The sequence below is a fragment of the Schistocerca serialis genome, chromosome 4 (genome assembly GCF_023864345.2).
Source record: "Schistocerca serialis cubense isolate TAMUIC-IGC-003099 chromosome 4, iqSchSeri2.2, whole genome shotgun sequence".
Taxonomy (NCBI): domain Eukaryota; kingdom Metazoa; phylum Arthropoda; class Insecta; order Orthoptera; family Acrididae; genus Schistocerca; species Schistocerca serialis.
In genome coordinates, this window is record NC_064641.1 from 391,893,681 (window position 1) to 391,914,108 (window position 20,428).

General features: G+C 43.1%; 1 pseudogene; it reads right to left on the bottom strand.

The window, feature by feature from the left end:
• Nucleotides 1–877: 877 nt before the first annotated feature.
• Nucleotides 878–1,394, bottom strand: LOC126474482 (N-alpha-acetyltransferase 20-like; annotated as a pseudogene).
• Between the last annotated feature and the right edge of the window lie 19,034 nt (nt 1,395–20,428).

A 20,428-nucleotide genomic window follows, 5' to 3' on the forward strand; every position in this document is an offset into this window, starting at 1 on the left:
ACAGCAGTTGAAACGTACTCTGTAATGTTGCCAGATCACCTCCGCCCATCCCCATCACATTCCACCGTCCCCCTTCTTCTAGACAAGCTGCGTGAGATATAAAAGGCGGGAAATTAAAAAACAGGGATGTGGTGTTATTTTGTGTACATGTACGAAAGCGGCGAGTGAAAATTTGTACCAAAGACTGGAATCGAACCTGGGTCACCTGCTCACTAAGAGAAGTGCATAAGCCACTAAGGCACCTTGGCACATCATTTCATACAACTGCACCGATCAACCTGGCACGCCTCTCTTCTCGATCCAAATTCTCACTGCAGCCCCAGTCTACTTTAAATTCCCCCTTACACACGAACAGAATTGCCGAGGCTCTTCATGTTCTGGGATAGTACCTCAGCATCGAACGTAAATGGGGGACCAGCCTGAAACACAGGAGCAGGTACTTACAGAAAAATTAATGACACTGTTTTAAGAGACTTTACTGGTCTCATTCAGATATGGTTTTATGTTTATGGACTGAAGCGTCGAGCGAAAATTTTTACCAAGGCATAGAAATCGAACTCGGGTCTCCAGCTTACTAGGCTCCTGTTAGTGAAAAACTTTACTACCTGCACCCAGTTGTACTTCAGACCTTTTCCAATTCTCAAATATGTATTCATCTTCCTGCACAGTTCAGTTCAAAAGCACAAAACTGCAAAGTAGTACACTGTAGAAATCACTTCGGAAATGAAAATTTCAGATCGTTTTTCCAGTCAGATTTTTGAACCAAAATTAGCAAAGGTATTTTGTTACCTACAAGATTCTTTGCCAGTTTTTTGCACAGAACAATCTAGTGAATGTCAAACGCCTTTCCGAAGGACGTTCAGTAGACAACTTGTCGTCAGACCACCTCGTCTGATCGCACAGGATGACTCACCGAAATCATTGACTTTTTCTTCACGTCCCTAGATAGTGTGTTTCGTATATTAAAAGCATTTTCATCGGGATCACCTGAATAATATTCTACAACAGTTCTGTACACGATGTACTCTAGAATCTTGTACATGTTTATTGCAACTTCGTTGGAGACGTACGGAAAGTCAACGAAGTAGGCGCCCTTTTCCTCCGACACGTCCTCGAACCAGGCCATTGATGTTGTTGCCAACCCCATCCGACGGTATTCTGGTGACACATTCAGTGCTGTCACGTGGCCATGCCAGCTTTCTCTGTGGCCCTTTGCCTTGCCCATAATCTAACCCATAAATTCCCCATTTGCCGATTCTGCCACTTGAAAATATTCAGGTCAGTTAGCAAAGTATTGCATGTAGAAAGACAGTCCATAAGTTTCAGTCAGTGGATCTAGAATCACATTATTGAATCTGAACATTTGAACAAGTAAAGGGCCTCAGGGTTGTCATGCTTACAGGTTTCGAAAGCAAGCTTCCCCGGAACCTATTAAGTAATGGTAGTTAACAATACCCAAGTCCTCCCCCCCCCCCTCCCACACACACACACTAATGCCACTAAGCCCTCTTGCCACAGCGGTGCACACAACTGCATGGATTACCCTGGCATGCCTGGAGGAGGCCTGCCTACACCCTCCTTTTCTTAACACAAATTTTCACTCGTCGCTTCAGTCCATACACATAAAGTCATATCTGTATGATACCTGTTAATTCTCTGAAAGTGTGTTATTTCATTTGTGTAAGTATCTGATCAGGGTTTCAGGCTGGATCCCCTATTTATGTTCCATTCTGGGGTGCTCTTTTTGAACATGAAGAGCCTATGGAAATCTGTTCGTTTGTACGGGGGAATTTAAAGTAGACTGGGGCGGCAATGAGAATCTGGATCGAGGAGAGAGACATGGCAAAGTAACTGGTGTAGTTGTGTGTACTACTATGCCAGCATGGCTTAGTGGCTAGTGCGCCACCCTTGTAAGCAGGACACCCGGTTCGATTCCCGGCCGTGGTACAAATTTTCACTCGCCGCTTCAGTCCATAAAATCGTATCTGTATGAGACCTGTAAAGTCCCTGAAACAATGTCATTTCATCATCTGGTTTTATTGCATTGGCTGGGACTTAGCTGCCCGCCTGCGTGGTTGCCAAATTTTCCATGTATGTATAGGCCTGCCTTATCTAAGTGGCTATAATTTATGACCCACTGCCATAACATAGCTGCCTGTTTACTTACGTAACCCTTATCTTTATCGCTATTATTTATGACCCAATATGGCTACCTAAGATTTTTCACCTACCATTCCAAAAAATAAAATAGCTCTTCCAATTTGAACCTCCACCAACGAAACGAGGCTACCTACACTTTCAGCTGTCTTGTTACAATTACATTTCAAGGTCACCCACTACCCGCTATTCCCATCCAAATAGAAATCGTTAAGAGCATTTAATATGACACTTTTTAGGATTTATTGAGAGGTTAGTGCCAAAGAAAACACATATGCTGGTAGGAAAAACTTTTTTTAAATTTTTGTATATATATTTCCACACACACTGGGATGATGATGGCATTGAAACAGAGGATGACACGCGTAAAGCTGAAATACTAAACACCTTTTTCCAAAGTTGTTTCACAGAGAAAGACCGCACTGCAGTTCCTTCTCCAAGTCACTGCACGAACGAAAAATTGGCTGCCATCGAAATAAGTGTCCAAGGAATAGAAAACCAACTGAAATCACTCAAAAGAGGAAAGTTCACTGGACCTGACGGGATACCAATTCGATTCTACACAGAGTACGTGAAAGAACTTGCCCCCCTTCTAACAGCCGTGTACCGCAAGTCTCTAGAGGAACGGAAGGTTCCAAATGATTGGAAAAGAGCACAGGTAGTCCCAGTTTTCAGGAAGGGTCGTCGAGCAGATGCGCAAAACTATAGGCCTATATCTCTGACATCGATCTGTTGTAGAATTTTAGAACACGTTTTTTGCTCGCGTATCATGTCATTTCTCGAAACCCAGAATCTACTCTGTAGGAATCAACATAGATTCCGGAAACAGCGATCGTGTGAGACCCAATTCGCTTTATTTGTTCATGAGACCCAGAAAATATTAGATACAGGCTCCCAGGTATATTCCATTTTCCTTGACTTCCGGAAGGCGTTCGATACAGTTCCGCACTGTCGCCTGATAAACAAAGTAAGAGCCTACAGAATATCAGACAAGCTGTGTGGCTGGATTGAAGAGTTTTTAGCAAACAGAACACAGAATGTTGTTCTCAAATGGAGAGACGTCTGCAGACGTTAAAGTAACCTCTGGCGTTCCTCATGGGAGTGTTATGGGACCATTGCTTTTCACAATATATATAAATGACCTAGTAGATAGTGTCGGAAGTTCCATGCGGCTTTTCGCGGATGATGCTGTAGTATACAGAGGAGTTGCAGCATTAGAAAATTGTAGCGAAATGGAGGAAGATCTGCAGCGGATAGACACTCGGTGCAGGGAGTGGCAACTGACCCTTAACATAGACAAATGTAATGTATTGCGAATACATCGAAAGAAGGATTATATGTAACGGAACAAACACTGGTAGCAGTTACTTCTGTAAAATATCTGGGAGTATGCGTACGGAACGATTTGAAGTGGAATGATCAAATAAAATTAATTGGTGGTAAGGCGGGTGCCAGGTTGAGATTCATTGGGAGAGTCCTTAGAAAATGTAGTTCATCAACAAAGGAGGTGGCTTACAAAACACTCGTTCGACCTATACTTGAGTATTGCTAATCAATGTGGGATCCGTACCCGGTCGGGTTGACAGTGGAGGTAGAGAAGATCCAAAGAAGAGCGGCGCGTTTCGTCACAGGGTTATTTGGTAAGCGTGATAGCGTTACGGAGATGTTTAGCAAACTCAAGTGGCAGACTCTGCAAGAGAGGCGCTCTGCATCGTGGTGTAGCTTGCTGTCCAGGTTTCGAGAGGGTGCGTTTCTGGATGAGGTATCGAATATATTGCTTCCTCCTACTTATACCTCCCGAGGAGATCACGAATGTAAAATTAAAGAGATTCGAGCGTGTACGGAGGCTTTCCGGCAGTCGTTCTTCCCGCGAACCATACGCGACTGGAACCGGAAAGGGAGGCAATTACAGTGGCACGTAAAGTGCCCTCCGCCACACCCCGTTGGGTGGCTTGCGGATTATAAATGTAGATGTAGATGTAGACAGAGAACAACTCTTCTCTGTATTTGTTTGATGTAGTTTTAATAACATTCAGATTAATACACCTGAATTTAATTTTACCTACAAGCTATTTCTTTTATGGCTGTAATAGTTAGGTCGTGCTTTCTTCCTCTACCTAGTTATTTGACAAATACAAAGATGGTATGTACTTGAATTATAATACGTGTTTAATTTTTCCTGTAAACTATTACTTTTATGGCTTTAACAGTTAGCTCTGTTCCTTCTTCCAATTATTCTAACCGAGAGCATTTTCCTCTAATTTCCTGTGTATCAGTGTCGTTAAAGCATTCCAAATCTTCTGGGTGCATGTTGACAACTCTACTGCTTCACGTTATTGTAGAATAACCGACCTGAAATTAAAGTTCACAACTTTTGCAAACGAGTGCCCATTAAATATAAACTCCACAAACGAGTGTTATGCTGCTAGGTTCAGATCGTCCATTCCACCACATTTACGTACAATGTAACAATTTTTTAAGTTGGTTTGAATGGGAGTTATCATCCAGGATGTGTCGATTTCTGTCAGTTCTATAGCATGTGACCAGTTTCCATTGCTGTTTACAGTAATTCCTGATATTTTATACTCCCCTTTCACAGGCATATTTATCCATAATCTGTCTTTGAAGTAATACTTGGTTGCACATCTATAATGGCTTCGTCTTTTTCGGATATGGAGTTTCTATTCTTCTTCTGTGGCCGCTGTTTTCACCCTGTTTTCGTTTTATGGATTCAGTTTCCTTCATTTCTAGTTTTCTTTCGTGTGTACATAACACATCAACTGCACCTAAAGGAGTGATTCCTTTAATGGGAAATGGCTTGCTTCTTTTTCTTAAGCCATGTGGGCTAACATTATTTGTGGGAACCACTCCTAATTTGCAAGTATCTATATTAGACGGAATTTTGGAAAACAACGTCCTTAATTGAGAAAAAAACTTTTCTCCAGCTTTAGTATAACACTCCTGTATAATACTTATGTTGTCCTCGTTGGAGATTGTGCTAAGGTCCTCGAGGCAAACAGAACAAAGTTTATCATCTTTTCTCGTGCCTGAATGTAAGATTTACTTGTGCACCAGTCAGCTTGCAAGTAATCTTTTTGCAACAGTAGACAAATTGTAAAAGGCAATTAAACCCAATTTGAGACCAAAAGAAGCAGTTGGCACAGAGTACACTGGATCACATCGTAAATACTGTTTCTTGGAGTTTCACACACTTATACAGTCTTGCACAGGGTCAAGCAAACAATCCATTGTGTAGTTCAAAGAAATGGTTCAAATGGCTCTGAGCACTATGGGACTTAACATCTGAGGTCATCAGTCCCCTAGAACTTAGAACTACTTAAACCTAACTAACCTAAGGACATCACACACATCCATGCCCGAGGCAGGATTCGAACCTGCGACCGTAGCGGTCGCGCGGCTCCAGACTGTAGCGCCTAGAACCGCTCGGCCACTTCGGCCGGCCATTGTGTAGTTCAGAATGAGATTTTCACTCTGCAGCGGAGTGTGCGCTGAATGAAACTTCCTGGCAGATTAAAACTGTCTGCCGGACCGAGACTCGAACTCGGGACCTTTCGCGGGCAAGTGCTCTACCATCTCAGCTACCTAAGCACTACTCACGACCCGTCCTCACAGCTTCAGTTCTGCCTGTACTTCGTCTCCTACCTTCCAAACATCACAGAAGCTCTTCTGCGAACATTATTGAGCATATCTGGGATGCCTTACAACGCGCTGTTTAGAAGAGATCTCCACCCCATCGTACTCTTATGGATTCATGGACAACGTTCTACATCTACATCCATACTCCGCAAGCCACCTGACGGCGTGTGGCGGAGGGTACCTTGAGTACCTCTATCGGTTCTCCCTTCTTTTCCAGCCTCGTATTGTTCGTGGAAAGAAGGATTGTCGGTATGCCTCTGTGTGGGCTCTAATCTCTCTGACTTTATCCTCATGGTCTCTTCGCGAGATATATGTAGGAGGGAGCAATATACTGCTTGACTCCTCGGTGAGGGATTGTTTTCGAAACTTCAACAAAAGCCCGTACCGAACTACTGAGCGTCTCATGCAGAGTCTTCCACTGGAGTTTATCTATCATTTCAGTAACGCTTTCGCAATTACTAAATGATCCTGTAACGAAGCGCACTGCTCTCCGTTGGATCTTCTCTACCTCTTGTATCAACCCTATCTGATACGGATCCCACACTGCTGAGCAGTATTCAAGCAGTGGGCGAACAAGCGTACAGTAACCTACTTCCTTTGTTTTCGGATTGCATTTCCTTAGGATTCTTCCAATGAATCTCAGTCTGGCATCTGCTTTACCGACGATCACCTTTATATGATCATTCCATTTTAAATCACTCCCAATGCGTACTCCCAGATAATTTATGGAATTAACTGCTTCCAGTTGCTGACCTGCTATATTGTAGCTAAATGATAAGGGATCTTTCTTTCTGTGTATTCGCAGCACATTACACTTGCCTACATTGAGATTCAATTGCCATTCCCTGCATCATGCGTCAGTTCGCTGCAGATCCTCCTGAATTTCAGTACAATTTTCCATTCTTACAACCTCTCGATATACCACAGCATCATCCGCAAAGAGCCTCGATGAACTTCCGATGTCATCCAGAAGGTCATTTATGTATATTGTGAATAGCAACGGTCCTATGACACTCCCCTGCGGCACACCTGAAATCACTCTTACTTCGGAAGACTTCTTTCCACTGAGAATGACATGCTGCGTTCTGTTATCTAGGAACTCTTCAATCCAATCACACAATTGGTCTGATAGTCCATATGCTCTTACTTTGTTCATTAAACGACTGTGGGGAACTGTATCGAACGCCTTGCGGAAGTCAAGAAACACGGCATCTACCTGGGAACTCGTGTCTATGGCCCTCTGAGTCTCGTGGACGAATAGCGCGAGCTGGGTTTCACACAATCGTCTTTTTCGAAACCCTTGCTGATTCCTACAGAGTAGATTTCTAGTCTCCTGAAAAGTCATTATACTCGAACATAATACGTGTTTCAAAATTCTACAACTGATCGACGTTAGAGATATATGTCTATAGTTCTGCACATCTGTTCGACGTTCGCCGGCCGCGGTGGTCTAGCGGTTCTGGCGCTGCAGTCCGGAACCGCGGGACTGCTACGGTCGCAGGTTCGAATCCTGCCTCGGGCATGGATGTGTGTGATGTCCTTAGGTTAGTTATGTTTAAGTAGTTCTAAGTTCTAGGGGACTTATGACCTCAGATGTTGAGTCCCATAGTGCTCAGAGCCATTTTTTTGTTCGACGTTCGACGGGTATGACCTGTGCCCTTTTCCAATCCTTTGGAACGCTGCGCTCTTCTAGAGACCTACGGTACACCGCTGCAAGAAGGGGGGCAAGGTCCTTCGCGTACTCTGTGTAAAATCGAACTGGTATCCCATCAGGTCCAGCGGCCTTTCCTCTTTTGACCGATTTTAATTGTTTCTCTATCCCTCTGTCGTCTATTTCGATATCTACCACTTTGTCATCTGTGCGACAATTTAGAGAAGGAACTACAGTGCAGTCTTCCTCTGTGAAACAGCTTTGGAAAAAGACATTTAGTATTTCGGCCTTTAGTCTGTCATTCTCTGTTTCAGTACCATTTTGGTCTCAGATTGTCTGGACATTTTGTTTTGATCCACCTACCGCTTTGACATAAGACCAAAATTTCTTAGGATTTTCTGCCAAGTCAGTACATAGAACTTTACTTTCGAATTCATTGAACGCCTCTCGCATAGCCGTCCTCACACTACATTTCGCTTCGCGTAATTTTTGTTTGTCTGCAAGGCTTTGACTATGTTTATGTTTGCCGTGAAGTTCCCTTTGCTTCCGCAGCAGTTTTCTAACTCGGTTGTTGTACCACGGTGGCTCTTTTCCATCTCTTACGATCTTGCATGGCACATACTCATCTAACGCATATTGTACGATGGTTTTGAGCTTTGTCCACTGATCCTCAACACTATCTGTACTTGAGACGAAACTTTTGTGTTGAGCCGTAAGGCCGTAAGATCTGCTTGTTGTCGCTTTTGCTAAACAGAAAAATCTTCTTACCTTTTTTTAATATTTCTATTTACGGCTGAAATCATCGATGCAGTAACCGCTTTATGATCGCTGATTCCCTGTTCTGCGTTAACTGTTTCAAATAGTTCGGGTCTGTTTGTCACCAGAAGGTCTAATTTGTTATCGCCACGAGTCGCCTCTCTGTTTAACTGCTCAAGGTGGTTTTCAGATAAAGTACTTAAAGAAATTTCACTGGATTCTTTGTCCCTGCCACCCGTTATGAACGTTTGAGTCTCCCAGTCTATATCCGGCAAATTAAAATCACCACCCAGAACTATAGCATGGTGGGGAAATCTACTCGAAATATTTTCCAAATTATCCTTCAGGTGCTCAGCCACAACAGCTGCTGAGCCAGGGGGCCTATAGAGACATCCAATTACCATGTCTGAGCCTGCTTTAACCGTGACCTTCACCCAAATTATTTAACATTTCGGATCTCCGCCAATTTCCTTCGATACTATTGCACTTCTTATCGCTATAAACACACCTCTCTCTTCACTGTCGAGCCTGTCTCTGCGGTATACATTCCAATCTGAGTTTAGAATTTCATTACTGTTTACATCTGATTTCAGCCAACTTTCTGTCCCTAGTACTATGTGGGCATTGTGACCGTTTATTAATGAGAGCAGTTCTGGAACCTTTCTACAGACGCTCCTGCAGTTTACCATTAGCACATTAATATTGTTATTCCCTGTTGCATTTTGCCTACTCCTACCTTTCCGCGTCTCAGGAGGCATCTTGTCGGGCCTAGGGAGGGAATTCTCTAACCTAAAAAACCCACATTTGCACTCCACACGTACTCCGCTACCCTTGTAGCCGCTTCCTGCGCGTAATGCATGCCTGACCTAGTCAGGGAGACCCTACATTTCTCCACCCGATAGCGGAGGTCGAGAAATTTGTACCCCAGATCTCCGCAGAATCGTCTGAGCCTCTGGTTTAAGCCTTCCACTCGGCTGCAAACCAGAGGACCGCGATCGGTTCTGGGAACGATAGTACAAATAGTTAGCTCAGATTCCACCCCGCGAGCGAGGCTTTCCGCCTTCACCAACTCCGCCAACCGCCTGTATGAACTGAGGATGACCTCTGAACTCAGACGGCAGGAGTCATTGGTGCCGACATGAGCAACAATTTGCAGTCGGGTGCACCCAGTGCTCTCTATCGCCGCCGGCAGGGCCTCCTCCACATCTCGGATGAGACCCCCCGGCAAGCAGACAGAGTGAACACTGGCCACATGTCCACTCACAGGCAGAGCGGACGATGCCATACAGCCAGTTTCCACATTGACCCTCCGCCTCGTGCGCCGCGAACGCCGCTGAACCCACGACTCCCCTTGGGGAGAGTGTGGCCCAACCGCGCCCGGTACCCCCGAAGATGTCTCGACAGCAGGGACAGTGGCTGAAGCATGTAACACCTGGTGTGTACCATGCGACGCACCAGACACCCCACTGCCGCTACACTCCGAGGCAGCAGCCTGAAGACGGCTGACCGCGGCCATCAACACGCTCAGCTGTTCGCGAACAGTGGCCAGCTCCTCCAGCGTCCGTACACAGCAGTCACACATCCTGTCCATCTTAAGAAATCAATTTACTGTAGACAGTTAATCAACATTTAACTAGACTGCTAATTCACTAAAGGCGCTGATAGTTGACTAAACTGTGGTTACTAGACACTTCTTGTAGAAAACAATGAAAATAGCACTACCTGTCTCTGAAATGTATTCAAAATAAACACTAGCACTACTGGCACTATGGCTGACTAAAGGGACTCTCTCTGACTGGATTCACAACAAACACGAAATCTATGGAACACTATTACTAGCACTCGACAATAAAGCTTCCTAAAAGCAAAAACACACGGGAGAAGAAGTGACAAGTAAGAAAAATACAGTTGCAGGATTAATGGTGTCAGTTCCGTCCAGCACTACTTCAGACATTAGTCGAGTCTATGCAACGTCGTGCTCGCGGCGGCCCTACACGGTATTAGGCAGGTGTACTAGTTTCTTTGGCTCTTCACTGAACATTTAATGGACACTCATTTGCAAAAGTTGTAAACTTCAAGTTTTATACAGAAATTCCACCAGAATGCGGAGCACGAGAGCTTGTGGTATACACTTAGGAATAAATACATTGATTTAATAATAGTGTTATGCAGCAAATAAAAGGAAAATTTAAAATTCACAGTTTTTCTTAGCTAGAAGAACTGCAAAAAAGAACAGAGCTAATGTTTAAAGCAGTAAAAAGAGATATTTTACAGTAAGAATATTAGATACAAAATTCGAGAATATTCCTTTTTGTATCTATCACATTTTTAGTAGGAAAGAGAATTAGTTGATTCAGATGTAGATTTAAATTGCAAGTTACAAATTAAGTTGGGTGTTCTTCAAACTACATAACACAGAAGTAAAGAAAGAATTACTTTCTGTATGGTAATGCATGTGCAAAAATTAATAAAATTTTTTGTACAAGCATAATTGTTTTCCTTGTAACCATCCTGCCAAAAATGCTAAAACGCTTCCCATTTACAGTGATCTACACGTGTGTCTTTTGGATGGGCGGAATTGGTAACTAGATGAGACTAGGTAGTTTAAAGTGTAGCAACCCTCGTTTCTTGGCTGTATGAATGTATTCAATCCCTGTATGCATTGCGTTGTGTGCATATCCCTTTCAGGAAGTTGATATTTTTCCTGTCACCTTTGGCAGGGCATTGTGTGAGTGTCCGTTTCTGCATACAGAATGAATCTACTGTCTGATGATATTATATATAATTAGGTAATACCCTGCAGAAAGTTATGAATTTACTAACATCTCTGTCATTTTTGAGGGGCCCTTTGTGCTTATGGAATGCAGGCATTACATATGGTGGCCAGAAACAGTGTTAAAAACATGTAAGGGTGTTGTTAAGGAAAAAAATTTGGTAAAGTTGTGGCGTTTCCGAGTTAATTAGCATTGAAGTTAACCTGTCATGCCATTGCGTGCGCAGTTTCAATTGATGGGGAGACAGTGTCGCTATATAAAAATGGGACATGGGATGGTAGTAAGAACCAAACCCAAACCAAAGGTTGAGCAGTGTCATGCGCTGTCGTCTGTGCTATGAGAACAACTGACAATGATTGTATTTGGCAGGCCGTTTGGATTTGCCTGATTGGTTAACTTCAATGTCATTTAACTCAGAAACGGCGCAACGTGTCGAATTATTTTCTAAACAGTCATTTCTCAGATCACCCTACCCTTCACCCATATAAGCACTCACACTGTTACTGACCACACTGTACATCATGTGTTTATTCAAGTGCATCACACATGTGAAACAGTAAAATGGATGCTGTCTGCTATGTATTATTACTCTGTGTCCTGAGTTCGTAATCTCTCTAGACAAAGATTTGGAAGTGTCATCTAAGGTAAAGGAAGAGCAGCCAGCGAAATGAAACGATAGGAACCAAATAGGTCAGTTTATGCCGCTTCAGATCAGATGTGTGGTTAGTCAGCAGCTTGGTACCTCTGCCTCTGTAAAACGCAATGGCGGTGCTTAGCAAGCTGCAATATAAAGAGATGTGTGTGTGGTGTCTGTCTGTGGTGCGACTCCCCTTCTTCTGCTCATGAGCGTGTGATGACAGATGAGCGAGGGGCGCTGGATCTACCGATCGCTGTTAGCTGCTCTATAAGTAAAAATCTGATGGCTCCCCAGTGGGTGACAGGTGTTACGAGCCCAATCTTTCTTCATGCAGGCAGTATGGTGCGAGCAGTGTGGCCTTGGCGCGTGTCCCATTATCTCTGTGGACTAAGTGTTTTTAAGAGATCTTGGAAAGTTATATTACATCCGTAATTGTGCATTTTGTGTTACGCACTATGCTGGTGATTCTTGTAGTGTGTTTTCCAAGTTGTAAGCCTGGATGAGTGGTGAAGGTAGGCGACTGCAGGGCCACGGATATTGGAATAAGTATTTTTTTATTGTTGGGTGAAAACTATTAGGTGACTACTGAGGCTGATAAATTGCAGTAGTCCAGATACAGTGGCCATATTGGATCATAAAAGGCAAGGGCGATAAAAATATAGAGGCATATTACGAAAGTGGGTCATAAATTATAGATATTTAGAGAAGGTGGGTCATAAATTGTCCCTATAGATGTAGGGGAAATATAGCAACAATGCAGGCTGGTCTACTATGCCTCAGTCAATAGGACAACACCTCATCCCCCAGTTTTGAATTCCCTACCATTTATACCTCATGCAGTCGGCGTAGAATCGACAGTGTGGTGGAGGGGATAGGGAGAGGGGGGAAGATCTGGCAGCAATGCAGAGTGTACTTGAACCCACTCTGCTCTCCTGTTGAGACTTTTTGACAGATTTTTGTGAACAGCACATAAATATTGTCGACAGTCACTGGATTGACTTGCTGTTGGTGAACCGTCTGAAATGGTTGGCTCTGAGCACTATGGGACTCAACTGCTGAGGTCATTAGTCCCCTAGAACTTAGAACTAGTTAAACCTAACTAACCTAAGGACATCACACACATCCATGCCCGAGGCAGGATTCGAACCTGCGACCGTAGCGGTCTCGCGGTTCCAGACTGCAGCGCCAGAATCGCGCGGCCACTTCGGCCGGCTGATCCGTCTGACAGTTGTGTTGTACACAACGTAACGTTTCCCACAGGTGAAATTTTGTTAGTCTTACAACGTTGATTAAATGCTAACTGCTTGTATAGTGAAACAGACGAAGAGAAACCCGTGGAGTGATAAAGCTTGTTTGAAAACTTACGGAAGAGATTGAAATATGACGAATATCCACAATTCGATCTCTTTCTTTGACCAAATAGTTCGTCTAAAAATGCGTGGAATGTGAAAAATTATTGCTCATTGATGTCCCAGCCCTGCTTTGGTTACTGTGGTCGTCAGTTCAGTTCGTCACACACCATGTGCGCGAGCTAACTTCCTATTGTGCCTTTAACAACGTAAATGACAATTTGCTTCTGAGGCAGTTGGGTGCCATAAAAGTTATTGTGGCCTTGGGTTTCCCTAAATTGCAGTAGGCCGTTCATAGAACTACAACCGACAGACGGACGGGTTTGCTGGTAGTCGAAGGCGCCTAGAAGCGAGTAGATGACCTTGGGCAGACTGTACGCACAACAGCCTAGAATAGATCGAAAGCGCCTCGCGTCTTTGCGTCAAGCTTACTTTTTCCTCTGTTTGGACGCGAAATAATGTTTTAGTTAACCTTTAGAAATCCGCGTAGATGAAGGGCGGCACCAGGCGACACAAGATGTACCGTCTCACAGACATTCGTCTCACTAGATGTGTTTGCGATGTTGTGTCGGCCTTCCCTTTGCAGTTGTTTTCCGGCGGAGGTAAAATAATAATAAAAAACAGCGTACGTCTTTCCGTGTTCAATTGACGAGATTTTAGTTGTGCTTAGAAGTTAGTTCCCCGCAAAACTGCATGAAGGAGTGTCGTTTAATTTTCAGAAAATAAATTAAGTATATAAAGCAGTGTGAAACCAAGTAATATTACAAATTCAAAAACAGATCTTCAGGTGAATGCTATATGCTTTTATGTTGAGACATCGATTTGAGCTGTTTGGTCGCCTGATTCTCTGAGGGGGGCCATTAAAAGATCTCAAAATAAGCCGCAGTATATAACAATGGTTTATTTTTCAAACGTGGGAAGACTTATATTGAGTTTTCAAATATTTTTAACCATTATAACGGCAAAGTATAATTCTTATGCTACAACCATTTTTATTTGTATATCCCAGTCAACCAACATCTTTTGTATTCTACTGATTTCTTGACACATCTCTTCTTGACACTTTCTAGAAGTTCATCTTCTCAGTGCCGAATTGTACCTATAAGTATTGATGTAACAGGTACTTGTCTTGTGATAGAGCACTTGTTGCACGAAACATTGCGCTACTCTCAACAGTGGCCATTTTTTGAATTATTTCGTGTCTTCATGAAAGCAAAATGTGTTCAGTCATGTAGCGTTTATGTTGAGTGCTAGTAGTACGGGGTCTATGGCCTGAAGGTACACCTATATTTACCACAACTGCAAAGAGCGCTGTCATGTTCATTAGAAACACTACAGCCTATTGGAGAAAAAGCAGACATTAATTTGACAACTAATGTCACGCTTCGTCTTAGGTGTCGTTTGGGCAGAATGCTATTAATGAAGTAGGCTGCCCATTTCTTACCAAAAACTTCCTAATAGAGGAATGATAGTAGTTTGGGCGCAGTGGCGATGACTGTAAATCGTGAAAGTTACTGGACCATTAGGATTCTGACGCAAAGGAAAATGATATTCTTAACTGAAACAGTATTTTCAGTTCGTGGAAAGAAGGAACTATTTGATTGTGTGATGTCTATTCTTTTGGGACAGAATAGACACCGCGCAGAATCCGCAGCTGTGTTCCTTTTGCTTCTCCCTCCTTATCTTCTGTTTCCTGTATCTGCTCATCTGCTTATAACAGAGAATTTAATGGTTCATTAGATCCTGTTTTAATTCCTAAGTGTACTCCATCTTTTCACTTCATAACTAAGTCGTCAATACATAAACTAAAAGAAGTGGGTGATAGACTGCACCGTTGTCGAACACCTTAAGTTATTAAAATTTCATCTGACATTTTCTAACATGAACTTATAACTATTTTTGTATTTACATTTAGATGCTTTATGGTATTATAAGGTAATTAGGAAAAACTTTTATTTCCAATATTTTCCGTAAAAGGGGTCTGTTTACATATCAAAGGCTTTCTTAAAATCAATAAGTGCTAAATGCGTTTCTAAGCTAAATTCCCGATATTTTTCGATGGTTTGTCTTATAAATATATTATCGTTACACAGACGTCAGTTTCTGAAGCCTGATTGTTCTTCTGAGATTATTGCACAGCGATAGTTTGTAGAAAAAAAAATGGTTCAAATGGCTCTGAGCACTATGGGACTCAACTGCTGAGGTCATTAGTCCCCTAGAACTTAGAACTAGTTAAACCTAAGTAACCTAAGGACATCACACACATCCATGCCCGAGGCAGGATTCGAACCTGCGACCGTAGCGGTCTCGCGGTTCCAGACTGCAGCGCCAGAACCGCGCGGCCACTTCGGCCGGCGATAGTTTGTAGACTTTGATTAAGAATTTTCACATGAAGTTTATATCCTGGATGTAGTAAACTTATTCCTCTGTAATTTCCTTTGCCTTTCGTATGGCCTTTATAATGTAGGAAATATTACTGTGAATCGAACTTGTCGTCTTTTATAAGAGTGGATCCACAAGTGACAAATGCTAGCTGACACAAAACCAATTGTGAAGACGCGTGACGCCTTCGGTGAATATTGATATCATTACTCACTTCTTCGCTGATATCACAAGCCTACCGGTTTAGAAACATGAAAGCGGTATTCACACTGTTTAGAGGACCTATTTGGAATATATTAATACCAATACTGTTGATTACTGTAGTAAACGACATACACTACTGGCCATTAAAATTGCTACACCACGCCACAGACGCGAAATTTAACCGACAGGAAGAAGATGCTGTGATCTGCAAATGATTAGCTTTTCAGAGCATTCACACAAGGTTGGCGGCGGTAGCGACACCTACAACGTGCTGACATGAGGAAAGTTTCCAATCGATTTCTCATACACAAACAGCAGTTGACCGCCGTTTCCTGGTGAAACGTTGTTGAGATGCCTCGTGTAAGGAGGAGAAATGCGTACTATCACGTTTCCGACTTTGATAAAGGTCGGATTGCAGCCTATCGCGATTGCGGTTTATCGTATCGCGATATTGCTGCTCGCGTTGGTCGAGATCCAATGACTGTTAGCAGAATATGGAATCGGTGAGTTCAGGAGGGTAATACGGAACGCCGTGCTGGATCCCAACGGCCTCCTATCACAAGCACTCGAGATGACAGGCGTCTTATCCGCATGGCTGAAACGGATCGTGCAGCCACGTCTCGATCCCTGAGTCAACAGATGGGGACGGTTCCCCTTGACGCTGCATCACAGACAGGAGCGCCTGCGATGGTGTACTCAACGACGAACCTGGGTGCACGAATGGCAAAACGTCATTTTTTCGGATGAACCCAGGTTCTGTTTACAGCACCATGATGGTCGCATTCGTGTTTGGCGACATCGCAGTGAACGCACATTGGAAGCGTGTATTCGTCATCGCCATACTGGCGTATCATTCGGCGTGATGGTATGGGGTGCCATTGGTTACACGTCTAGGTCACCTCGTGTTCGCATTGACGACACTTTAAACCGTGGACGTTACATTTCCAGTGTTTTACGACCCGTGGCTCTACCCTTCATTAGATCCCTGCGAAACCCTACATTTCAGCAGGATAATGCAGTTGCAGGTCCTGTACGAGCCTTTCTGTACACAGAAAATGCTCGAGTGCTGCCCTGACCAGCACATTCTCCACATCTCTCACCAATTGAAAACGTCTGATCAATGGAGGCCGAGCAACTGGCTCGTCACAATACGCTAGTCACTACTCTTGATGAAGTGTGGTATCGTGTTGAGGCTGCATGGGCAGCTGTACCTGTACACGCCACCCAAGCTCTGTTTGACTCAATGCCCACGCGTTGTTGTTGTTGTTGTGGTCTTCAGTCCTGAGACTGGTTTGATGCAGCTCTCCATGCTACTCTATCCTGTGCAAGCTTCTTCATCTCCCAGTACTTACTGCAACCTACATCCATCTGAATCTGCTTAGTGTATTGATCTCTTGGTTTCCCTCTACGATTTTTACCCTCCACGCTGCCCTCCAATGCTAAATTTGTGATCCCTTGATGCCTCAAAACATGTCCTACCAACCGATCCCTTCTTCTAGTCAAGTTGTGCCACAAACTTCTCTTCTCCCCAATCCTATTCAATACCTCCTCATTAGTTACGTGATCTACCCACCTTATCTTCAGCATTCTTCTGTAGCACCACATTTCAAAAGCTTCTATTCTCTTCTTGTCCAAACTGGTTATCGTCCATGTTTCGCTTCCATACATGGCTACACTCCATACAAATACTTTCAGAAACGACTTCCTGACACTTAAATCTATACTCGATGTTAACAAATTTCTCTTCTTCAGAAACGATTTCCTTGCCATTGCCAGTCTACATTTTATATCCTCTCTACTTCGACCATCATCAGTTATTTTACTCCCTAAATAGCAAAACTCCTTTACTACTTTAAGTGTCTCATTTCCTAATCTAATCCCCTCAGCATCACCCGATGTAATTTGACTACATTCCATTATCCTCGTTTTGCTTTTGTTGATGTTCATCTTATATCCTCCTTTCAAGACACTGTCCATTCCGTTCAACTACTCTTCCAAGTCCTTTGCTGTCTCTGACAGAATTACAATGTCATCGGCAAACCTCAAAGTTTTTACTTCTTCTCCATGAATTTTAATACCTACTCCGAATTTTTCTTTTGTTTCCTTTACTGCTTGCTCAATATACAGATTGAATAACATCTGGGAGAGGCTACAACCCTGTCTCACTGCTTTCCCAACCACTGCTTCCCTTTCATGCCCCTCGACTCTTATAACTGCCATCTGGTTTCTGTACAAATTGTAAATAGCCTTTCGCTCCCTGTATTTTACCCCTGCCACCTTCAGAATTTTAAAGAGAGTATTCCAGTTAACGTTGTCAAAAGCTTTCTCTAAGTCTACAAATGCTAGAAACGTAGGTTTGCCTTTTCTTACTCTTTCTTCTAAGATAAGACGTAAGGTTAGTATTGCCTCACGTGTTCCAACATTTCTACGGAATCCAAACTGATCCTCCCCGAGGTCCGCTTCTACCAGTTTTTGCATTCGTCTGTAAAGAAGTCGCGTTAGTATTTTGCAGCTGTGACTTATTAAACTGATAGTTCTGTAATTTTCACATCTGTCAACACCTGCTTTCTTTGGGATTGGAATTATTATATTCTTCTTGAAGTCTGGGGGTATTTCGCCTGTGTCATACGTCTTGCTCACCAGATGGTAGAGTTTTGTTATGACTGGCTCTCCCAAGGCCATCAGTAGTTCTAATGGAATGTTGTCTACTCCCGGGGCCTTGTTTCGACTCAGGTCTTTCAGTGCTCTGTCAAACTCTTCACGCAGTATCTTATCTCCCATTTCATCTTCATCTACATCCTCTTCCATTTCCATAATATTGTCCTCAAGTACATCGCCCTTGTATAAACCCTCTATATACTCCTTCCACCTTTCTGCCTTCCTTTCTTTGCTTAGAACTGGGTTGCCATCTGAGCTCTTGATATTCATACAAGTGGTTCTCTTCTCTCCAAAGGCCTCTTTAATTTTCCTGTAGGCAGTATCTATCTTACCCCTAGGGAGACAAGCCTCTACATCCTTACATTTGTACTCTAACCATCCCTGCTTAGCCAATTTGCACTTCCTGTCGATCTCATTTTTGAGACGTTTGTATTCCTTTTTGCCTGCTTCATTTACTGCATTTTTATATTTTCTCCTTTCATCAATTAAATTCAGTATTTCTTCTGTTACCCAAGGATTTCTATTAGCCCTCGTCTTTTTACCTACTTGATCCTCTGCTGCCTTCACTACTTCATCCCTCAGAGCTACCCATTCTTCTTCTACTGTATTTCTTTCCCCCATTCCTGTCAATTGTTCCCTTATGCTCTCCCTGAAACTCTCTACAACCTCTGGTTCTTTCAGTTTATCCAAGTCCCATCTCCTTAAATTGCCGCCTTTTTGCAGTTTCTTCAGTTTCAATCTGCATTTCATAACCAATAGATTGTGGTCAGAATCCACATCTGCCCTGGAAATGTCTTACAATTTAAAACCTGGTTCCTAAATCTCTGTCTTACCATTATGTAATCTATCTGATACCTTTTAGTATCTCCAGGATTCTTCCAGGTATATAACCTTCTTTCATGATTCTTGAACCAAGTGTTAGCTATGATTAAGTTATGCTCTGTACAAAATTCTACAAGGCGGCTTCCTCTTTCATTTCTTCCCCCCAATCCATATTCACCTACTATGTTTCCTTCTCTCCCTTTTCCTACTGACGAATTCCAGTCACCCATGACTATTAAATTTTCGTCTCCCTTCACTACCTGAATAATTTCTTTTATCTCGTCATACATTTCATCAATTTCTTCATCATCTGCAGAGCTAGTTGGCATATAAACTTGTACTTCCTAGTAGGCATGGGCTTTGTGTCTATCTTGGCCACAATAATGCGTTCACTATGCTGTTTGTAGTAGCTAACCCGCACTCCTATTTTTTTATTCATTATTAAACCTACTCCTGCATTACCCTTATTTGATTTTGTATTTATAATCCTGTAATCACCTGACCAAAAGTCTTGTTCCTCCTGCCACCGAACTTCACAAATTCCCACTATATCTAACTTTAACCTAGCCATTTCCCTTTTTAAATTTTCTAACCTACCTGCCCGATTAAGGGATCTGACATTCCACGCTCCGATCCGTAGAATGCCAGTTTTCTTTCTGCTGATAACGACGTCTTCTTGAGTAGTCCCCGCCCGGAGATCCGAATGGGGGTCTATTTTACCTCCGAAATATTTTACCCAAGAGGACGCCATCATCATTTAACCATACAGTAAAGCTGCATGTCCTCGGGAAAAATTACGGCTGTAGTTTTCCCTTGCTTTCAGCCGTTCGCAGTACCAGCACAGCAAGGCCGTTTTGGTTAATGTTATAAGGCCAGATCAGTCAATCATCCAGACTGTTGCCCCTGCAACTACTGAAAAGGCTGCTGCCCCTCTTCAGGAACCACATGTTTGTCTGGCCTCTTAACAGATACCCCTCCGTTGTGGTTGCACCTACGGTACGGCCATCTGTATCGCTGAGGCACGCAAGCCTCCCCACCAACGGCAAGGTCCATGGTTCACTATCAAGGCCGTTATTACGGCCAGAGGTGGTTGTTCTGGGTACTGATTTCTCAGGATCTCTGAACCCAAATTGCGTGAAAATGTAATTACATGTCATAATATATTTGTCCAATGAATATCAGTTTATCATCTGCATTTCTTCTTGGTTTAGCAATTTTAATGACCAGTAGTGTAATAGCAGGCCAACCCGGGTAGCTGTGCGTGTTAAAGCGCCGTTCCCGGATCGCCACAGTTAGACGATTCGCAGACATTTAGAAAACTTTCGCTGCCTTTCACATTAGTAAAACTACACACAAACGTTTGGGATACACACATCCCGGG